The sequence below is a fragment of the Phoca vitulina genome, unplaced genomic scaffold (genome assembly GCF_004348235.1).
Source record: "Phoca vitulina isolate PV1807 unplaced genomic scaffold, GSC_HSeal_1.0 scaffold164, whole genome shotgun sequence".
In the NCBI taxonomy this organism is placed as follows: Eukaryota; Metazoa; Chordata; class Mammalia; order Carnivora; family Phocidae; genus Phoca; species Phoca vitulina.
The window spans coordinates 99468-116672 of record NW_022589867.1 but is presented as its reverse complement, the minus strand read 5'-3'; positions in this window follow the sequence as shown (position 1 = coordinate 116672).

Below are 17205 nucleotides of genomic sequence, written 5' to 3'. Positions count from 1 at the left end.
CCCCTCTCACATTCTCTCTAAGTTAATAATTATTATACACACATATATATGCTATACTAGAATTCTCCATAGTCCAGATGTCAAATAATTACTTTTTTTACCTACTTCTTCAAACAGGGGTGGGATGGGCCAGACACCAAGGAGTGGATATGGAAAGATGGGAAAGGTGGTCTCACTAAGTATAATAGCAAGTGTGGCCCCACTGATTATGCAAAATCAACTGGGTTATTTTATTAACAATCCTTGAAAAAGAAAGAATTTTTGCCAGAAACAAGAGCTGTCATCATTACATTACAAGCATTACAAACAAATGAAGACAGTGAAGGGGAAACAGAGGAACAAACAAAACACGAGGCATATAGAAAACACAGCAACATAGCTAATGTTACTCCAACCATATCAATAATTATGTTAAAGGTAAATGGTCTAAACACTCAAATCAAAAAGCAGAGATGGTCAGTCTGATAAAAGAATAAGGTCCATTTATATGCCCTCTAGAAGAGACAGACTTTAGATTCAAAGGCACAAATCAGTTGAAAGGAAAATGATGGGGGGAAAAAAATATGTCATGCCAAGAGGTACCATAAGAAAGCCAGAGGTGGCTGTATGAATATCAGACAAAATGAACTATAAGATGTGTACAATTCCAGACTTGGGAAGAGTCTAATTTTGTGAGAGAGAAGGAGATCCCTGGAATTCCTCAGTACACAGAAATCCAAGTTTATCCTTGAGCTGAATTTGATGTCTTGCGGATTTTCAAGGACTCGTTGGTGGCTGAAATGAAAATTTCTGTGTGGATTAGAGCAGAATCATGGAGTCATTCCACTCTGAGAGTTGAGTCTTAAATTAGTGTGTAGAGTCCCTGACCTGCACAAATTCCAGTTACAATGGTCCAATTCCTCCCTTATGGCAGGAGTAATAGAACGAGCACCATTGTGTGTAGGCACCCAGGCTGCCAGCCCCTTCACAGATGAATGCAGTTTGGTCATGTGCCGGTGCCCCAGTTCGTACTTGACTGGCAAGAACTGGCTTGAATTAATAAAAGCAGCATTGAAACATCTGCAGGTTTGGTCTTTAGCTTCCACTTTGCTCAGCTATTTTTTTTATTTTTGTAGTATCTTTCAACCGAGCATGTGTGGCAGGAATTCATTTAGATCCTACAATCCCAAATGACATTCCAAAAGCAAGAGTGGAAATGCCTCAACCTGGTAAATAAAGGATAGTATCCAGAATTGGTCATCAGACTATAATTAGTGGAGCTGGAAATTAGCCATGCTGGAGACTCTAACCGTCCTCGATGAAATGCCCAGGGCTCTTTAGTTTCACATGCTGAGTCTCTCATTTTCTATTTTCTTCCTTCCTTTACTCTCGGACTTTTATATTCTATTAGCACCCAAGTACCATCTGCTATTCCTTTTCATTCACTTTTCAAACCCTTCTTTCATTCCTACCCATTCTGCATGCCTCATCATTACAAGGTGGGTAATTCGGCAAAGATTCCAATTAGTGTATTATTTGACAGCACAGCAGTTTTTCACCTTTTAAGATGGACCATATCTTCATGAATGAAGATTGTATGTTTAAATGAAAAGTCATTTGTATTCTGTAAGAGCTATAAGAATTGGCACATGTGAAACAGGTAGTTTTGAATGGAACTGATGGGGCTGGGTGAAGTCTCCCATTTTTCTACAAGCAGAGGAAAAAAGGGAAGAAAATCAACATTTATTGCCTACATCTCACATGCCAGGCAATTTTCTAACATGTTATTTCATCTTATCACTAACACTGTGGTGATATTATTATTATTTTTGTTTTACAGGTGATGTAACTGAGACTCACAGGAGTTAAGGGGCTACTTCAAGGTTATAAAGCTAGTAAGTGGTAATGTTGAAATAAAAACCAAGTTCTATCTGGTTCCAAAATCATTTCCCCCAACAGCAAGGATTTCAGAAGTCATGGGAAGAGAAATGAAAACACAGAGAGATGCAAAAGAACACACATCTATCTTTGTAATTACTGGCGCATAGTAGGTACTCAGAAAATATTTGTTTATTATTGAATGAATGCCAGAATTGATAATCTGAGTAAAGTTTTATTTATCTGTATCTCTTTGGGAGGAAAACTGTGAACATATAATATGGTCATTAGTCATAGACTCGTAGATTTGAAGGCAATTTAAAAGTCATCCAGTACTGGAAATTTCTCTACAACATCCTGATAGTATGACCCAGCCTATTTCAGGCTCTTCCAAGAGTGAGGTTTTCACCACTCCAGCTGGAAATCCTGCTCTGCTTTTGAGAAGCACTAATTGTTTGAAAGCATGCTCTTGTATCTCAAATTCTAATATTAACTCTGTATTAACCAAAGTGTTAGTCCGTTTATCTAAATCTTATTTAACCTATTAATTGTATCTTAGAGTATTACATCCCATAAACTTACTACTTCTTGTGCAAAGTAACAGTTTAATTTTTCTGTCTCCATATTATTTTAATATCTAAAATTGCCGCTCAAGTTAATGTCTGTCAATTTATTTTCCTTCTACCAACTGTCAAGACTCTCAGACGAGTGTTTTAACTTACCCAAAAAAAAAAAAAATTCAATGTCTGTCAATTTATTTTCCTTCTACCAACTGTCAAGACTCTCAGATGAATGTTGTAACTTATCCAAAAAAAAAAAAAATCAACAAAATTGGAGATTAAGATATTAAGATCATTACAATATGATAAACTATTTTAAAAATCAAGACAACATATGACAGTGCAAACATAAAATACAACACAGCTATGATGCATTTTGCATCTAACAATCTTTTTTCATAGTGACAAGGTAGAATTATGAGAGTTTATAAAATGAAAGAACGCATTTTACAAAGAATATATTAGCTCATGTATGGCACTTCCATAGGTCGAGAAATTATTACCACTTATTTAAGATCTTAGATATAATGGTCAGCTCTTAGAAATCCTGATTCTCTTGGCCTTTTTGCTGGCCTTTGTCACAAGCCAGTTTGTTGCCCCTTCCAGAATGATATCTGTGTCCCAAGCTTGAAGAAGTTAGGTAGAAAGCCAATCCTTCTTTCTAAAAAATCAGAATTGTAAAACATTTCCGAGAAGTCCTTCCTCCCAGCAGACTTCCACTTATACCTTGCATAATAGTGTTACATGACCATTCCACATTGCAAGGGAAATAGAATATTTAACTTCCAGCGTCTATAACAGAAGTAGGAGATGATGGGTGAGTGCTCGCTTCAGCAGCACATATACTAGAGATGAGTTGGGTGGGATTTGGTATTAAGTGATTAAACCCATAATGTCCACTTAAATGGTATTTCAGATATAATCACCATGATTACTATCAAGTTTATTCTTATATGAATGGAACTTCAGACGAGGAAGGATCTCTGAAAGCCTTTTCAACTCCAAAACTCTATGGAAGTACAAAGGAAAAATTAAAAATATTTTTCACAATGATTTAACACATGTTCCTCATATCATGAATCTATATAGCATCTTTGTAAGGCTCATCTAACATTTAAAATTCTAAAACCATAATATTATTTTAAAATATTTAAGACTTTATTCATTTATAAAAATATTAATTTAACAGACATTTATTAAGTATCTACTGTATGCAAGTAATTTTATACCTGAAAACTGAGGAGCAGTCACCATTCCCCTAAAGAGATATCAAAAGATGGTTTTTACCTGAGGGTAATCTTTTCTGACAATTCTTTGGAAAATGCTTTTGGCAGAGTTTTGAGTTAAATGTGTTGACTCTCAAGCTCCAGTCTCTCTTTCTCAAGGAAGTCCTACCGAATGGCACACTATGATTTCTCTCTTCTCTAAATTCCTATGGTCTGTCCCAGTCCATATGGCACTAAATGACATTTTAGTTTTATACATACACATTTACGCATCTATACCTATTCCAGTCCCTTCTGAAGATAAAACTGGGCTCACATTAACAGTTACAAATATCCTTGGATGTATCCAACCCTTTGTTCTTTGACCTGCAGTCTACCTATTCCTGGTCCTTAAAAATATACCCCCTCCAATTCTTTCTGGGATTCCCAAAGGGCTGTCTTATGTTCATGAGCACAACTTCTTGGTTATCAAGTGGTGTCTGCCATTTTCTTCCTCTAGTTCTTGCCAGTGGCATCTTTTGCTGATGGCATCCTCAATACAAAGGTACTGTACTGTCTTCTCTTCTAAAATGGGGATGAGAATACCTTCCTTCTGCCTATATTTCTCTCTGATACACTTGTGGTCCCAATCCTTAAAAAAAAAAAAGAAAGAAAGAAAAGACACACTTTCTATCTTAACCAACCAACAGAAGCCAAGACAGACACTTTTCTGTAATCAAAGTTGTCCTCTTTTCAGATGCCAGACCTTGTTTTATCTAGCTCCTCCATTAGGGTAACTCCAATTATAAAGCTCCTCAAACTGAAAGCAGACTGACTCCCAGTGAATTCTCCCTTCGGTCCTCCAGACCTACACAGGCAAAGTCCAGGCAGGGGCCCTTGTTGCCTGAGCACGCCTTACCCTACAAGTCTCCTGTCAGCTTCCTGAGGGCAGGATGCTTTGTACTTCTGTTTTGCTCTGCGTCTGCTTTCTGTGCAGTACTTAGCCACAATAGGTACTCTGTAAACATGTGCTGGATTGAATGTGACCAGACCTATTTAGCATGAAGAGAGTAACTTTTCTTGCTGCACAGAATTCAGAAGTTAGCTGAGGCAAAAATGAAAATGAATACAAGATTTTCCCAGAAATGTTGATGGAATTGCATTTGATGGCATTGTCAGGAAGACATCCCGAACTGATAGAAATAAGAGAGGAAGAGGGGACTGCTCAGACATCCTAGGGCTACCTACTTCTCCAATGAGGCATTTGCATTATGTTTAAGTATTACTCCCACTGACTATAAAAGGAAACAACCATTCTCTTTAATCAATTTTTAAGGTCAAGTCAGGCAAATGTGCTTACATTGAAAGTGCCTTTTAAAGATGTAATTAAATATGAAGAATTAGTCTCTCTTCTTTCCTTTCCTAGACATTGTGGCATAAACATTGGCATTTTGTTTCCTTAACTCACTTCCTAAGTTCACTTCCCTCCGAGCTCTTTCCCCAGACGGCGTTTCTGTAGCCCAGACTTTACCCCACCTATCTCTCTTTCTATAAACATATTCTCTTTTTACTTTGGATTTTAAAAGTTTTTAAATCATGATGATTCAGATATTTACATACAGTAGTTTATCCTTTTCAAATCAGCAGTTCTACAGGTTGTGAAAAATGCACAAAAGCATGTAACCACCACCACAATCAAGATATAAAATGTTTCTATTGCCCTAAAAGTTTCCACATGCTCATTTTAGTCACTTTTCTCTCCTCGTCCCAGCCTTCTCAATGGGTCTGATTCCTGTCCATTTAGTTTTGCTTTTTCCAGAAGGTCATATCAGAGGGTTCATAAAGTATCTGCCTTTTCTCATTCAACATAACGTGTTTGTGATTTATCCATGTTCCTTATATATGTGTTTTCCCTTTTTACTGCTGAAAAGTATTCCATTGTATGGATGTATTTTGTGATTATGATATATTTATTAGTTAGTTTTTATTGTCTTTGAAACTTACAGGGTGGTGGCAGGAGGGGATTGTGATTATATTATAATTGGCTATTTTTGTTTTGTATTTCCTATGAGACAATATGGCTTTGAAAGACCATCATGCCTAGTACTCAACATAGTTATATGCCTTGTATTGCCTGAGTTGAAATGTACTCAGATTTTATAAGCTGCATGAACAACCTGATAAATGTATTTGATGCTTTCCTTATAAAGCAGTTTTGAAATATTGTATCTCAAAGTGTAATTTGGCCACCTAATAAAGAGAATGAACTTTGGAATAGGGGAGACTTGGGTCCACATGCCCACTCTGGCACTGAGAGCTGCACTTGCTTGGACAAGTGTCCTGACCTTGGCTTTCTAAGAATGAGCTTCACTCACACAGTAGAGAACATAATACCAGCCCATAAGTTGTGATGAAAAGCCAAAATCAAATAAATTTGGAATAATAATACATGTGGCATTCTTAGCACTTGGTATACAGTAAATAGTTATCTTACTCCCCTCTTCTCGGCTCCCTATCCTGAGTAGTCTCTTTGGTATATATGGATTTTTAATTTCTGTAATAATTTAGGGCAACAATTTAGGGCTTTTCCTTTAAATTTCAAATGACTTATTTAAACTATTTTAAATGGCTTGTTGTAATTCTCACTGTGGATGGCAATAACAAATGATTATTTTTTAGTCAAAAATATGCACATTTTCTTTTTTTTTTAAGATTTTATTTATTTATTTGACAGAGACAGAGATAGCAAGAGCAGGAACACAAGCAGCGGGAGTGGGAGAGGGAGAAGCAGCCTTCCCCTCAAGGAGGGAGCCCGATGTGCGACTCGATACCAGGACCCTGGGATCATGACCTGAGCCGAAGGCAGACGCTTAACGACTGAGCCACCCAGGTGCCCTGCACATTTTCTTTTTGCCCCAGTTTATAGAACATACATTTATATTCTAACCATGTAAAAGAGCAACAGCTGGTGTTTGTTTTGGTTCAAATTAAGTTATATATTAATGTACAGAAACTGACTATGGAACTGGTTGATCTAATCTTTTCTGATCAGCCTTGATGTTTGTCACTTATCTTCTTCATCCACATATTCACTCTGCAACCTACAACCCAAACATGATAAATACAGGAAGTTCTGCTGCTTTGCTGCAAATATGGAAAGCCAGTAAGAGGAGCATATAAAGTAACCCTAATTTGGGAGGTGGGATGGAAACAGACTATAATCAAAAATGAAAGGCAACTTATACACAGTAATGTATAATGTACCAAGCAGATGTGTATGTATCTTAGATTCTCAACCTGAGGCATTCAGTAGTTAGCTTATAGTATTACAATAACATTTCTTTGACTCAAGTCCTACTTAGAGATGTGTAGGAACCTCAGGCCTAAATCTTTCCTTCTGATCTTCTGTGGGTTACTAGAATGTATATCTCGCACATACCAATTAGCAGCAAAAGTGTCCTCTTGTCATCCTTTTCCTTGGCTCCTCTAACTACCATGATGGTCCCAACTTTCAACCTGGACTGCATGGCATGGTGTCCCGGTCATTGTGGTCTTCTCCTGCTCTTAGTGTTGATCACTTGTACATGCTTAGTGGTTTGAGGAAGGAAAAAACTTTTCCCTCTACTCTCCTAGGTGTTAGGGCTAGGGCCCTATGACTTATATGGACAAAGAACAGATTAACAAGAAAAACAAAACAAGTTTATTAACATGTCCATCAAGCATACATATGGGAAAATCAGTGATGGTAACTCAAAGGGGTGGTTAGAATGTGGGGATTATATAGCATCTTAACAAAGAACAACAATTTTGTAGACAGATTACAAGACAAAGGAAAAGTTAGGCTTTGGGGGCAGCAAATAATGGAAAGATAAATATATGGAGAAACTCATGAAAGTTAAGAGCTAGTGGATAAGGTTTGTTATGTAGATTTCTCTGGTGCCCTCTCCAGGCCAGTAAGAGTCTAGAGTTGTCCCTGGTGATGAAGAATTGTCCTGACCTTCCTGGTAGAAAGGAAAAGGCAGAGAGATTTTCTTGTGCCTGTTTATTCTCTATTGCCTTTACTCAAAATAATCCTTATGTCAAAGTGGCATATTTTGGGGGGTGTACTCTGAACCCTTTCAGGGGCTTCTAACTTATAACCATTTCCTCCTCTGGTCCATGGTCCAGTAATGTTTCTATTGAAATGAGAATATTTACCACTCCATTCATGTTATAACTTAGCCAAAAATGTCTCACTATCTTTTACTCTATCACTGGAATGTTAGTACCATTTTTACCGTTTTGCTTTGTAATCCTTTTAATATCTACCCCCCACTCCAGGATTTAGAATGGACACCTTGTTTTACTCAAATTAATCTTGCCCCTTAAAAACCTCTTGTTTCTTGGATCAATGTTTTACACCTTACCCTCCCCTAGGGGTAGTTCTTTTCCTGGAAGTCTCATAGCTCAAATGGATATATGAGTCTGCCAGACTAACCCTCAGTCTCTGTCTGGGTCCTCAAGTTAGCTTGCCTTCTCTGAGTACCTCCCCTGGGCCCTCTAGTTGAAGGACACACAGATATGCATGCATACATGAGTACACATACACACACCCCTACACAACTGCATGTATTTTTAAAAACCTTTTAATATTATTTAAAAGTGTACTAAGATATAAATATGTAATGCCAAGACATCAAATTGAACAACTTAAACATGTACAATTTATCGTATATCAGTTATACCTCAATGCAGCTGTTAAAATACAAATATAATCACTTAAAATCTTATACTTAAAAAAATATATATAAACATATGGAAGGAGTTTGTGCTAGGGCTGGAGCTGAGTTTTAGTCATATATGTCATGTGGAATTAGGTAGTTGGGGAAGGAGAAAGCAGAGAATGGAAAAGAACAGAAGCCAAATTGCAAGGAAATATGGTGGAAAAAATTTCTGAGCCAGACTCAAAAACAGAGCCAAAGGTCAAGAGGAAATAGTGTTTCTGGATAAATGTGGTAACTTGTTTGAACACTTTGTGACCCAGCTATTCTGGACCCAGCTATGCATCCTGGGGGGATTGGGGAGGAAAGAATGGCCACAGGTAAATCTGACTGGATCTTGTAATGCACTGGGGCATAAGAAAGCCTTCTGGGGATTCCATCTAAGAGAATGTCAGTCCAAGGGGAGGTAGCAGCCGCCTCATTTTAAGGCAGAGTCCCAAGCAAACCTGGCAACATGAAGCCTGAAGTCATCATAAGTTGCTGAAATGGAAAAGGATCTATGCCCATTTAGTGGTGAGGGAGAGCACGGGCCTCAAACAGCAGGGGCCAACAGCAACTAGCACTGATCTCCCAGTGCAGGTGTGGAAGTCATAACCCACGGACATAAGAAATAGTTCATGAGTTGAGAGCCCTAGTTATAAAAGTGGGAACAGTGAAAGGAGGACACTTGGGGGCATTTGCCTGAATGGGATCTCATCTGCACTCAGAGACTTGCAAGGCTGATGAGTTTCCGTTTATAACTGTGTGAAAGCCACTACCTCTATGTCTATGTCATGGGCCACAACTCTAAGAAGAAAATGAACTACATTACCATACTATACCATGTGAAAATGTATGGTTTTATAGACTTGAAAAATGTTAGTGCTCCATGAATTTAAGCCTTGAAACATCTTCATTTACCTTTAGATCTAGAGGTTTTTGATAGAAGAAACTACTTTCCACATAACTGTACTTTTATAAAGGTTCATACGGAGAATCTAAAGAAAATGTGCCTAAATATTCTTTCATTACATTAAATGGCATAAACCGGACCAAACTTCCGTATTCTCTGCTTATATATCTCATATGATTTCATCTATAGCAAGACTCTGGAGATAATATTAAGTAATGAGATTTCAAGCTCATAGAGGATAGCCAGGTAACATATTGGTTCCTACCACAGTGCTTAGACTATTATTTTGCACATGGTAGGTATGTGTTAAGTAAATGAATAAATGACAAAAGTGATGTTTTTGCAAGATTCTCAACTTAATCCAAGTGAAGGATCATGTTAGAAATTATAAAAATGTAAGAGGGAAAGAGAGGTAAGAAGTCTGGAGGAGAATTATGCAAAAAACTTAAAAACAAATACTAGAAGACCATAAGATGGACCAAAGTTTGTGAGCCAGGAATAAAAGTTTTGCTTTCTTATATAGCATAATAGAAGACGTAGAAGCAGAAAAGATTTAATGATTAAGACTAAGATGCCTGGCAAAACCTAAATTCCTAATCTTCTGAGGCTCTCCCATCTTCACTGATTTCATTCTTTTGATGTGTAAACAAAGCTCATTAACCTGACAGTCAAATAAATCCTAATGGCAAATTTGGCTCTGTTTGACTTTTTGATGTTAAACATTTGAAATGTGTTTCCATCTAAAAGGACAGACTCCAATCTAACTGGCACAATCAAAATTACTTCAACTAAAACAAGAGTTACCGTGATTCATAGGAGGCACTCAATGTTAAATTGCAAAATGGTTGAGAAAGGAGGGGTCTCGGCTTCAGAAAAGAGTAAAAGCTACCTGCAGAATCAAAGATTGTGTATTCTTGGCAGAGGACTTAAGAAAAAAAAAATTGTCATTGTGAGTGGTCTTATAAATGTGTCAAACTGAAGAAGACCATGTACTGAGTTAAAATTAGGTCTCATAGAATCAAGGCTACAGACGTGCCATGGAAACTAAAGGCACTCGCAGTTTGAAGATAGAGGGCCATGGAAGTGATGAAGAGTTAAAGAGGAAGTAAGTCCACAGTGAGGAGAATGGAGCAGGTACAGGCAGGGAGGCAAAGCCAACAACTCACACCATTGCTCAAAGTTGTATAAAATGATCTGTACTCTTGCCTTTTCCAGTCTCCATTTTAGGTCCCTGAGGCCAGGCTGTAATTAATTCACATCTTTGGGTTCTTTGAAATTTCCTCATATCCTTTCAATTCTTTGACTTAGGCTAGTTTAGTAAGATTGCATTTTCCTCCTTGAAAAATACAGTCATTTCTTTCTATATCTCTAACTGAAACATCCAAGTTTTCCAGAGACAGCAGAGTAACAAATAACCATACAGCTGGCTTGATCCATCATATGACACATTTCTTTAAAAAAAAAAAAAGCAACAACAATAAAAAACAAAATTAAAAAATCCTGAAGTTCATGTGAACGTTTTCCCTTCATTGAGCTTTTCCATGTTCTAAGAGATAAACTTCCTAACTTCTCCTTTTCTCTGGTTCATCTTAATAATTAGGTGTTAGTTGAATAAATGTGTTTATTCATTAATGGAAGAAATATTTACTGACCACCAACTAGGTGTCAGGCCCTGTTTTGGGGACTGTGAGTAAAGTTAATGAGACATGGTCACTGTCCTCAAGGATGTTCAATAGGAAAAATAAAAAGAAAATATTAAGAAGACACCAGGGAATTTCATGGAATGAGCAGTCAGATCTCTCAAATGACTAGAAACAGAAAACAGAAAGAGAAAATGAACTAAAGCAATCTCTCTCACTCTTTCCTTCTCTCTCTCTCTCTAATTTATTCATGCCTCAGTGTCTTGGTCTCTCCTTTCTGTTTTCTATGGAAAGTTACTAATTGGCTTTTTCTATGCTCATTTAAAAAATGGCTGCCCCAAGTGAACCTGAATTCCTAGTCCATGTGGCCAGCAAAGACCCTCTAGAATCTCTGTACCCTGAATACAACTCCCTAGGGTCAGGTGTCTCTCCGTATTCCTAGGAGGCAGGGTGACTCCCAGAGGGAAATCATGGCAAACTCAGAGAGCAACCTGTGGGCAGAGCTGGCTGATTGTGTTGCATGTCTGCCACACACATGAAAACAAATAAGGACAGTTAATCCTAGTAGTGCTAGAATGGAAGTATGAATAAAATGCCTAGATGAATTGATGGCTCCAGGGACCTGAGGAACATAGAACTATTTTAGTTTTGTTTACTTGTTTTGTTTTTAAGTTGGAAGTGTCTGGACATCATGCAACTCAACAGGTGCCGGGAGACCTGTGGGTGAGTCAAACGCAATGGATTCTGAACTTTACTCAGTCTTGTCATGGATTTACTGGGTAACATTTGAGGAGTCATTGGTTATTTCATTGCAAATTTTCCAGAAGTAACATAGAATTTCACATTCCTTACCCTTTTTAGGTCTAGGGAGAAGAATGTAGAACTCTTCAGAAATTCAATGTAGTAATTATTTTTAGGAACTATTTGCCAGGTACAGGACTAGACACTTGTGATGTAAACATGTAAGATTTCAGAGATCCAACATTTAAGTGAGAAGGTGGAGTATATACACGTTACTAAATTCAAGTCATATCATAATACATACAAAAGAAAGAGTTTTGGTAAGAGAGATAGCAGAGGCAGGTTGAGGTTCAACTGGGACCTTAAACACTAAGGTGCTTGAACTTCATCCTATAGACTTCCAAAGATATTCAGCAAATCAATCCTGCATTTTGGGAAGAGAACTTTGATGGTATAGAGTGGATCAGAGACAGGAGAGGAGAAAGCACAGAGAGATTGCATAGGAGACTGACATTGTGAGGAAAGACCAAAAGGGCTTGAACTAAAGAGAGTAGCAATACACACAGAAAGTAGAAGATGGAAATGTTAGGGATAAGGACAAATTTTTTTTTTAATTTTATTTTATTGTGTTACGTTAGTCACCATAAAGTATATCATTAGTTTTTGATGTAGTGTTCCATGATTCATTGTTTGCGTATAACACCGAGTGCTCCATTCAATACGTGCCCTCTTTAATACCCATCACCGGGCTAATCAGTCTCCCCACCCCCCTCCCTTCTAAAACCCTCAGTTTGTTTCTCAGAGTCCATAGTCTCTCATGGTTCATCTCACCCTCCGATTTCCCCCCTTCATTTTTCCCTTCCGACTATCTTCTTTCTTCTTCTTTTTTAAACATATAATGTATTATTTGTTTCAGAGGTACGGGTCTGTGATTCCTCAGTCTTACACAATTCACAGCGTTCACCATAGCACATACCCTCCCCAATGTCTATCACCCAGCCACCCCATCCCTCCCACCCCCCACCACTCCAGCAACCCTCACTTTGTTTCCTGAGATTAAGAATTCCTCATATCAGTGAGATCATATGATACTTGTCTTTCTCTGATTGACTTATTTCGCTTAGCATAATACCCTCTGGTTCCATCCATGTCATTGCAAATGGCAAGATTTTGGGTTTTTTGATGGCTGCATAATATTCCATTGTATATATATACCACATCTTCTTTATCCATTCATCTGTTGATGGACATCTTGGCTCTTTCCATAGTTTGGCTATTGTGGACATTGCTGCTATAAACATTGGGGTGCACGTGCCCCTTCGGATCATTACCTTTGTATCTTTGGGATAAATACCCAGTAGTGCAATTGCTGGATCATAGGGTAGCTCTATTTTCAACTTTTTGAGGAACCTCCATACTGTTTTCCAGAGTGGCTGCACCAGCTTGCATTCCCACCAACAGTGGGAGGGTTCCCCTTTCTCTGCTTCCTTACCAACATCTGTTGTTTCCTGACTTGTTAATTTTAGCCATTCTGACTGGTATGAGGCGGTATCTCATGAGGTTTTGATTTGGATTTCCCTGATGCCAAGCGAAGTTGAGCACTTTTTCATGTGTCTGTTGGCCATTTGGATGTCTTCTTTGTAGAAATGTCTGTTCATGTCTTCTGCCCATTTCTTGATTAGATTAGTTATTCTTTGGGTGTTGAGTTTGTTAAGTTCTTTATAGATTTTGGATACTAGCCCCTTATCTGATATGTCATTTGCAAATATCTTCTCCCATTCTGTTGGTTGTCTTTTGGTTTTGTTGACTGTTTCCTTTGCTGTGCAAAAGCTTTTTATCTTGATAAGGTCCCAATAGCTCATTTTGCCCTTGCTTCCCTTGCCTTTGGCGATGTTTCTAGGAAGAAGTTGCTGCGCCTGAGGTCAAAGAGGTTGCTGCTTGTGTTCTGCTCTGGGATTTTGATGGATTCCTGTCTCACATTTAGGTCTTTCACCCATCTTGAGTCTATTTTTGTGTGTGGTGTAAGGAAATGGTCCAGTTTCATTCTTCTGCATGTGGCTGTCCAATTTTCTCAGCACCATTTGTTGAAGAGACTGTCTTTTTTCCATTGGACATTCTTTCCTGCTTTGTCGAAGATTAGTTGACCATAGAGTTGAGGGTCCATTTCTGGGCTCTCTATTCTGTTGGGATAAGGACAAAATTGATATGGTGTGGTGGCGGGGGGGGGCCTGGTGGTAGCCCGGAGGATGGAAAGCAGAGGATCCTAGTTTAGGTGATTGTACATGGGGGAATGAGATAAACAAAGAGCTGGATTTAAAGATACAAAGAGGTCAGAGAGAACGCTGGGGAAAATTCATCTGAGCCTCCTACCTAAAAAACTCCAGCCTAGAGTTAGAAAGAGAAGAATGGAGAGGCCTCACTCCATCCCATAGTAATTCTCAGAATGTGGCCCCTGGGTGTTTCAAGATCCTTTTGGTGGTTGGTAGATCAAAAATATTTTCATACTAATATTGAGACATTATTTGCATTTTTCACTGTGTTTGCATTTGCTCTATGGTGCAAGAACAATGATCAGTAAGAGTAATCACTGCATTCGTCACCACTGGACACTCATAGAGAAAAAATGAGAGGGAGAGGGCAAGGGGAGCAGTGGAGAGAAAGGAAGGAGGAAGTATGGGAGAAGAGGACAGAGGAGGGGAGGGGAGGAGGGAGGGAGAGAAGAAACCAGGAAGGAGGAAAGAAGGAGGGAGGAAGGGAGGGAGGGAGGAGAAAGATAGTTTTACTTAAGAATGTCCTTGACAGGGCACCTGGGAGGCTCAGTCAGTTAAGCGTCCAACTCTTTAGTTTGGCTCAGGTCATGATCTCAGGGTCATGAGATCACACCCCACATTGGGCTCCATGCTGAGCTTGGAGCCTGCTTGGGATTCTCTCTCTCCTTCTCCCTCTGCCCTGAACCACACTCCCCCCAATTTGTGCTCTCACGCACTCTCTCTCTGTCAAATCTCTTAAAAAGAGAGAGAGAATGTCCTTGACAAAGCAGGAAAAATTAACTACCTTTATTAAATCTCAACTCTTCAGTACATGTCTTTTAAATATTTTTCATGAGTAAACCTGGTAATACACATAAAGCATTTGTGTTGCACACTGAAATAGGATGGTTGTCTCAAGGATCCATAAACTGAACTAGCCACATTTTTCATGGAACACCAGTTTTACTTGAAAGAACAATTGATAGACAAACTATGATTATTTAGTCTTGGGTATTGTATAGACATTTCTCAAAAATGAATGAAGTGGGCCTTTCATTTCACATAGAACAACTGATAGTATGTGCTGCCAATGATAAAATTCAAGTTTTCAAATTAAAATTGAAATTTTGGAAAATGTGTATATGCCAGCATGAGCTTGACAGCTTCCCAATATATAAAGACTTTTCTGATGAGATAGGTGATGATATGATTTTTTTGATATTGTGTACTGAAATGTGTCAACAATTAGAAAATCTGCATAACTCAGTGAACCAATATTTTCCAAATGATCAATATATGATGCGACAAAACTTTGTGTGGGTGAAAGATCTACTCAAAGTGCTCGATAGACCAATGAATTTTAATGCACAACATGTTGGAGGAGGTTATCAGGAGGATGTGACAGCTGGTTGACCTTCAATTTGGACCTGGGTAATTGGAAGCTCCTTATCTCCTCCCTTGTCCTTGAAATGTAGGTTCTGCCTACTGTTCCCACACTAGTAGCCACTTCAGGGACACAGCTTTGAGAAAGTAATGTGTTATTGAGACTATCTGAACTGTATATATGACTGAACCCTGCCTGTTAAGGGCTCTACATAAACTTGAGATTCTGGCAGCAGTGTGGAAATTCACTCATCTTGTGGCCACTCCAGACAAACCTAGAATATAAATTCCCTTGCTTATTAAAACTGCAGCCCCCCAATAGGAAGAGGTCTGCCTCTTTCTCCTCTCTCTCCTTGCCCTCCATGTGTGAAGGCCAGTTTCAGATTTCAACCCCAGGAACTCCCAAGGTTGCAAATCAACACTAGGATAAGAAAAGTTTATTGATGTAGTTTCAGATTCCCCATTGGAACTAGTCTTTAAGAAACTACCACTTTTTGAGTTGGGGGCAGTATCAGGAATATCCACAATTATGTCCTGTTTTTTCTAACTACCAGATTAATTCCAAATTAATATAATTTCACTGAAACTACCTATCCCAAGAGATTGGATGCAGGAGCAGATATGAGAAATCAAGTGTTTATTTTTTAAGCCAGACATTAAAAAGATTGGCAAAATTGTAAGACAATGCCATTCTTCTCATGATTTTCTTTATTTGGGGAAATATAGCTATTTTTTGTACACTTTTTGTATTTACATTAACACATAAGAGCCTTATTGTTGAATTAATATATAAATATTAGAAAATGTATCTGTTTCAATTTCTTACATGATAAACACGGGTAGAAATAATCCACATAAACAAAAGTTCTTTGGGATCCTCCATATTTTTTCCAGCTTTAATAAGGTATAATTGACAATTACAATTTGTATATATATATAAGGTGTACATCATTAGGTTTTGATATATATATATATAGTGATCTGATTATCACAATCAAGATAATTAACATATCCATCACTTCATACAGTTACCATTTTTTGTTTTTGTTGTGAGAGCAGTTAAGACCTCTCTTAGCAAATGTCAAATATACAATATTATTAACCGTAGTCACCATGCTGTACACTAAACACCCAGGATTTATTCATCTTTTAACTAAAAGTTTGTACCCTTTGACCAACATCTCCCCATTTTCCTCACCTCTAGCTTCTGGTAACCCCATTCTAGTCTCTGTACAATGAGTTGGCTTTTTTAGATTCCACATGTAAGTGAGATCATACAGTATTTGTCTTTCTCTGGCTTATTTCACTTAACATAATGTCCTCCAGGTTCATCCATGTCATTGCAAATGGTAAGATTTCCTTCTTTTTTATGACTGAATAATATTCCATCATCTTGTTCCTTGCACACAGAGCTGAGCGACCACAGTGCCCCAAGCATGGTTGCTGAGGAGGTTCCTCATCAAGGGCAGTATGGCTGGGGGCACCATCTACCTGGTGTATGACCAGGAGCTGCTGGGGCCTAGTGGCAAGAGCCAGACTGCCCTTCAGAAGTCTGAGGAGGTAGCCCCCCCCACCCCTCAGCCATGGATCAGTTCAGCCAGTACATGTGTGAGCAGACCAGTCTGAAGATACCCCAGCTCCCAGTACCTCCAAAGTTTAACTCTCACATCTCCAAGTCCTGGAATCCAGGCATCATTATGCTGATGTTGGCTCTCTCGGTGGCCCCGTCCAAGGTCCAGGGGTACTCCAAGGAGGTCTGGGGTTACCTGACAGAGCAAACCAAGTAGCCTGTCAGAGGAGGCCACCTGCCCCAGTTAGGAACAGAGGCAGAGGCACCATAGACCTGGAAAATCCAGCCTGGGACTGGGACCCCACTCCAAGAGCAGCTCCCAGCCTTGTTGGCCCAATAAAGGACTTT